The sequence below is a fragment of the Cicer arietinum genome, chromosome 3 (genome assembly GCF_000331145.2).
Source record: "Cicer arietinum cultivar CDC Frontier isolate Library 1 chromosome 3, Cicar.CDCFrontier_v2.0, whole genome shotgun sequence".
Taxonomy (NCBI): domain Eukaryota; kingdom Viridiplantae; phylum Streptophyta; class Magnoliopsida; order Fabales; family Fabaceae; genus Cicer; species Cicer arietinum.
Window position 1 is genome coordinate 21,951,145 of NC_021162.2, and position 6,320 is coordinate 21,957,464.

The following is a 6,320-nucleotide window of genomic DNA, read 5'->3' on the forward strand; positions in this document are numbered from 1 at the left end:
GAATCACACTTACCGTGAATTTAGAATTTTTCTACAATAATTTTTAAAAACTACAATAAATAGTTTTCTTTTTCACCGTAATTTTCCATTAAGAATTTTTGTTTTCCCAAATCACACTAAGTCAGATAAGTGATTACTTAATTTAAAAATTTTAATTTTCTTTTGACCATAAAGGTAAATATAATTTTGGGTTAAAGAAACAGAAGTTAAAATTAAAAATAAAATACACACAAATCACAAGAATAGTACTATACTAATCATATATATAATCTACGTAAATACATAAATGCAGATCATATATGTTATAGCATTTTAATCCATTAAAATTCAAACTTTTCAAACACTAGAAAGTTGAGACTCCTACTAATTAAATCCACTACTTTTTTACTCCAAAAGCCAGCCTTTGTTGAGCATGACAGCACACTTCAACCTATATACACTTTGTTTAAAGACTGACAAAAATGAAAGATACATTAGAAATATTCATATCAACATACTTTATTATCACCTTTCCATACCTATATAGATATACACAAGTCATATAATAATACAAATATATACAAAAAAATAACCGACAAGAACAACCGAATAATATCATTATCTTCTCCACCCATATAAATATCTCACACTCTTATTCCTTTTATGATCTTTCTCACATATGCAAAAAGGTTAGTGGAAAAGATCGAATTTATTTAAAAATTTAACATCAAAACAATCACACATTTAACTAATGTCACTTATGTTTTAATATATTAAATATCTTTGTAAATTTTTATCATTTAAAATATAAAAAAAGTTATTTTTTATTTTTTATATTAATTAAAAGAATTACATTATCATATTTGTGAAAGGGAACATCATGTAACAGACCATTCCTTCCGTAGAACTTATACATTTTAGTGTTTGCAGTAAAGTAACATTTTCTTTGTTATATTTTTCATGTAATAAAGTTGATCATGAAATTAAAAAAGATAGAAATTTATATATATCCATAAAGGGTGTTGAACCAAATTGATGAAAAAAAACAGTGTTTTAAATTGGACCTGCTGGGTATATTCTTGTCCGTATTTGATGCAAGCGTGATGTAAGCCATGGAAGACAAGAATGTGCCCCATTTACAAGTTAACTAAAATTCTATATAATGATTAGAAATAGTAACTTTTGTAATCTCAGTGTCTCATATCTCTTTTTTCTTCCAAAAACAAAATGTTACTTGAACAAAAAAAGGACAATTATTTCTCTACCAAAAGCGGAGACAATATTTATTACTCCCTTTGTTCCACATTGAATTAATTATTTCTATAAAAAAAGATTAGTCTAAAACTAATTATTTTTAATGTAATATTAATTTTTTAATTATATTATAATTTAATTAATATTATATATGTCACTTTTAATTTATTATCTTTTACTTTGCATTAAGGATGGTGGTGAAATAAATACACCAATAGTTTGATAAAAATAATTTAATAAAATATTTTTATTTTATTTTAGATATTTCTTAATCAATGTAAAATGTTCAAATGAGTCACTCATTGTAGGATGGATGAGATATGATACTAAGGGTTAAATAGCTTTTTAGTTACTATAAAATTTTAAAGTTTTGTTTTTTGTCTATGCAAAATAATTCTTCAAGTTTAATCCCAATGTTTTTGCATATACGATTTTGTTCATGCTTTTGAGTTACTTAATGTGTATCTTTTGAATATTTAAATGAGTTTTTACGGTCATATTTAGGACATTATAAACAAATATCTTACATCGGCTCATTCCAACGTTACCGTTGTTTTGTCTCGGGATTTTCAATGTTCATCTAGTTTGACTTAAATACAAGAACTACTCTTTCATTCAGAATGATAATAATCAATCTCTTGCAAAATTTGAAGGTACATCATTTACTACAAGAAATTAAACATTCAATTTGTGGCAACTTAAAAAAACAATTGTGGCAAAAAAAAACCCACACAAATTACTAATTGAAAAAATCCTCACAAATACTAAAATTCAAATTGGTTGTTATTTGTGGCTGAAAAAATCCTCACAAATCAAAAATATTTTTTTGGCTGATTATAACATTTGTAGAGGGAAAAGTTATTTGAATTTGTGGCGGTCAATATCATCACAACGAACTTGATTGATTGAAAATATCAGCATAATTTTGTGGCGGCATAAACTCTCACAAAATCAGAATGTTGGAGCATTGTGAGGGCTTAGGCCGCCACAAAATTAGCTCGTTGGAGCATTGTGAGAGTATTGGCCACCATAAAGGCAACATTTTCTAACGGCTTAGACCACCACAAAAAACAATAGTACCATTTGTATTTTGTGGCCGCATTGACCGACACAAATGCTCTATTCTCCTTATATATATCACTCTTCCTCTCATTTCCCATTTCTACCACAACAAGAATTCATTGAATTTGTGAGGGCCAAAAGTCATCACAAATGGGGAGAAGCAGCCACAAAGGAGATATTTGTGGCGGCTTTAGGCAACCACAAATAAGGTGGTCATAAACCTTTGTGGCGGCCAAAACGGCCACAAAATTTGAAATTTTCTTTGCCATTTGCGAGGGCAAAGACCGCCAAAAAATCCTCCTTTTGTGAGAGCTTAGGCCGCCACAAATATCTTCCTTTGTTAGAGCTTAGACCGTCACAAAGCATGAAACAGATTAAAAAATAAATATTTTGTGAGGGCTTAGGCCGCCACAAAAGTTTCACTTAAATAATTTTATTAAATTCAAAATTAATATTAAAAATTGATATTATATATAATAAATTAATATCAATATTTAAAATATAATATTTAAATTAAAATTAAATTTAAATTTAAAAATTAAAATAACTAATATATATAAAAATATAATATTAATACTAATTAAATTAATTACTACCAAACCAAATAAAACATTCCAAAATTAATAAATCATGTCTTACAAACCAAAAATTAAACACACCATAATTAAATAGGACAACATATAATGTATTCATACAAACCAAAAATAAAATTATGAAATTATTCAAGTACATCAATCATCGTAATAATTACTCTGATCAATCGCTCCACTCCCTCCATCATTATTTGTTGGAATGTTATCCAACAACAGAAGTCCCTCAAAAGTATTATTAATTTGTGTGATTTAAAATATAATATTTAAATTTAAATTTAATTAAATATATTATATATAATAAACTAATATCAATATAAATTAAAGATTTAAATTTAAAATATAATATTACAATTTAATTAAAATTTAAATTAAATTTAAAATATAATATTTAAAATATAATATTTAAATTAAAATTAAATTTAAATTTAAAAATTAAAATAACTAATATATATAAAAATATAATATTAATACTAATTAAAGTAATTACTACCAAACCAAATAAAACATTCCAAAATTAATAAATCATGTCTTACAAACCAAAAATTAAACACACCATAATTAAATAGGACAACATATAATGTATTCATACAAACCAAAAATAAAATTATGAAATTATTCAAGTACATCAATCATCGTAATAATTACTCTGATCAATCGCTCCACTCCCTCCATCATTATTTGTTGGAATGTTATCCAACAACAGAAGTCCCTCAAAAGTATTATTAATTTGTGTTGGAGGAGACATCATGGTTTGAAATTGGATTTCATCTTCAACTACACCACCACTAGTCGAAGGATGAGTCATAGCTGATTAAGGTTGACTTAAATCTGGTCTAATCAAGCCAGTCGTTGGCATAGTTCGTCGGTATGGAGATCTGGTTGAGGTTGAGAAAGTTGATGTGAAGATGACGGAACATACTGATAATTATGAAAATATTATTGTTGCTGAAACATTGGCTGTTGTTGTTGCTAGAATGCAGAGTTCGGAGGATCCTGTTGCTGTTGGAAATTTGGAGGCGGTTGCTGCTGTTGGGAGTATTGAGAGTAATTTTGTTCCTGCTGGAATAGTGGTTGTTGATGCAAGTACTGAGGCCGAGGCGGAAACTGCTGATGAAACATAGGAGGAAATGAAAATTGTTTCCGTTGAAACTGTTGTTGCTGCTGCTCTTGAAACTTTTGTTTCCATTCCTCATTTAGTTTATCAATCGTTGCTTGTATCAGCTACTGTGTCTTTTCTTCTTGTTCACTTATCCATTGTTCCTTTAACTGATCAAGATTATCTACCGGCGAACAATGAGATCGATCCGTACTAGCATAAGAAGAAGACGTCTCAGTCTGAATATAGCCTGTTGGACCTTTCACAAATATTGACGATAAACTAATGACACCCAACACACTCCCTTTGTACTTGCCACCACTAATGTTCATAAAACTTGCGGTCTCATATTGTTTCCGTTGCACTGGACCAGCTCGCTGAATAGGAGGAAGAGTAGCTTGATGATCATCCCATTCTTTAATGATTTGTTGAAGTTGTTCCTATATAAAAAATTAAAAAATTAAAAAATTAAAATAGTTAATTAATATATAATAATTTAGAGTGCTAATTAATTATAATTATCATGTATATATATAGTTAGAGGGCTAATTAAATACTAATTAAATATATATTTACCTGAATCATATGTGATAATCCATCAGTATACTCATTTGTTTCAGGATTAACATGAAGATAGCAATGTATCTCTGCTTGAGTGACCTCCCTTCCAAGTTGCTTTTCCTAAAATATGAAATTAATGTCAAGTTTAATTGGTGAAATGTGATGATTAATTGAATATAAATTAATAGATGTATATTACAAATAGTAATTACCATATAATATTTAATTTCTCCAGCAGACATGGACCCTCCCTTATGAGTACTGGTACCCCTCTCAGATGCTCTATTAATCTTTGCTTTTTCTCTTTTCTGTTTGTAAGCATATGTGTTCCATTTCCTCCACAAAGCACTCCAAACATTTTCATCAATCCAATTCGGCTGTTTTTCCTCGCCCTTATTACGTGTGTATGCCAACATAGATGACAGTCCCTTGGAGAAACGATGGTCAAAAGAAGCCAAAATTGCAGCATTATGCTCTCTTTTCTAAGTACATTTTGTCTGTTGTTTGTTTAAATTAAAAAAAAAATATTAAAAATATAATTCAATTAAGCAATCAAATGTATAATTAATAATTAAATAAATTAATCTAATCACTTACTTTGAAACAATGTAAAAATTGATCAATTTCACTAAATTGAGGTGTCTTATCCTCTTTTATCTCACCCCAAGACAACCTTGGTTTTTTATATTTCTCTTGAATGACTTCAGCAATTGCCTTTGCAAATGATTTAAAAGGAAGATATCTTTAAAGTTTACATGCAAATTAAATATAAAAATAAAATAATGTAAAATGCAATAATTGACAATAATAAAATATTTAACGGTCATAATTTAAAATAGTTTACATACCCATCTCCTTCTGGAATAATGACAATGTGGTTGTAGTAATCAACACATTCGGGTTCCATTATTTCGTTTATGGTATAAGGTTCTATTGGGACCTCAGGATATAGAGGAATAGCTCCACCACTAGTACCAATCGTCGGCATCAGCATGAGAGATGGGTCACTAACAACACATGGTTTAACAACTTTTTTCTTACCACATGATGTTTTGAATATTCTTCGTATTCCCACCGCTCCGTTATTCCTGATCCTTCCGATCTTCCTACTCCCGACACTGAAGCCATGTCTATACATATGTGTATGTACAATTAACATAAATTAATAAAGAAATATACATAAATAAACATAAATAAAGAAATATATATAAATTATATATATATATATATATTTCACGTAATTAATTAATTTTCTTCGTAATCGTCATCGTCGTCGTCGTCATTTGATGAGTGAATTAAGTCATTGTCTTCATCATTCTCTAATTCTTCTATTTCTTGTTCATCAACTTCTTCTCCAATGTTTGACTCATGACAAAGTTGACTAATAGTCTCATCTCCAATCACATCTTTTTGTCCAATTGTGCCATTGTCTGTAACCTTGTGGTTTACAAGCCACACCATTAACCTTTGGCATATCTTTTATTTTATTCCAAACTTGTTCTGATGTCAATTTAAGCGGGGGCCCTAGACTTTCTGCATAGCCCTTCATAAATGCAGTTTTGTTCCTTCTAAATGCATGATCAGCAGGTAATAACCTACGGTGCGAATCAAACCACGATTCCTTCCTGGAAAATTTTAAAGTAAATGCTTTTGTATCTCCCATACAAATAGGATAAGCTAATTTACCATGGGTGCCCCATCCTGACAACATCCCATAAGCGGGGAAATCATTAATGGTCCACATCAAAGCAGCTCTCATCATAAAATTTTGTCTC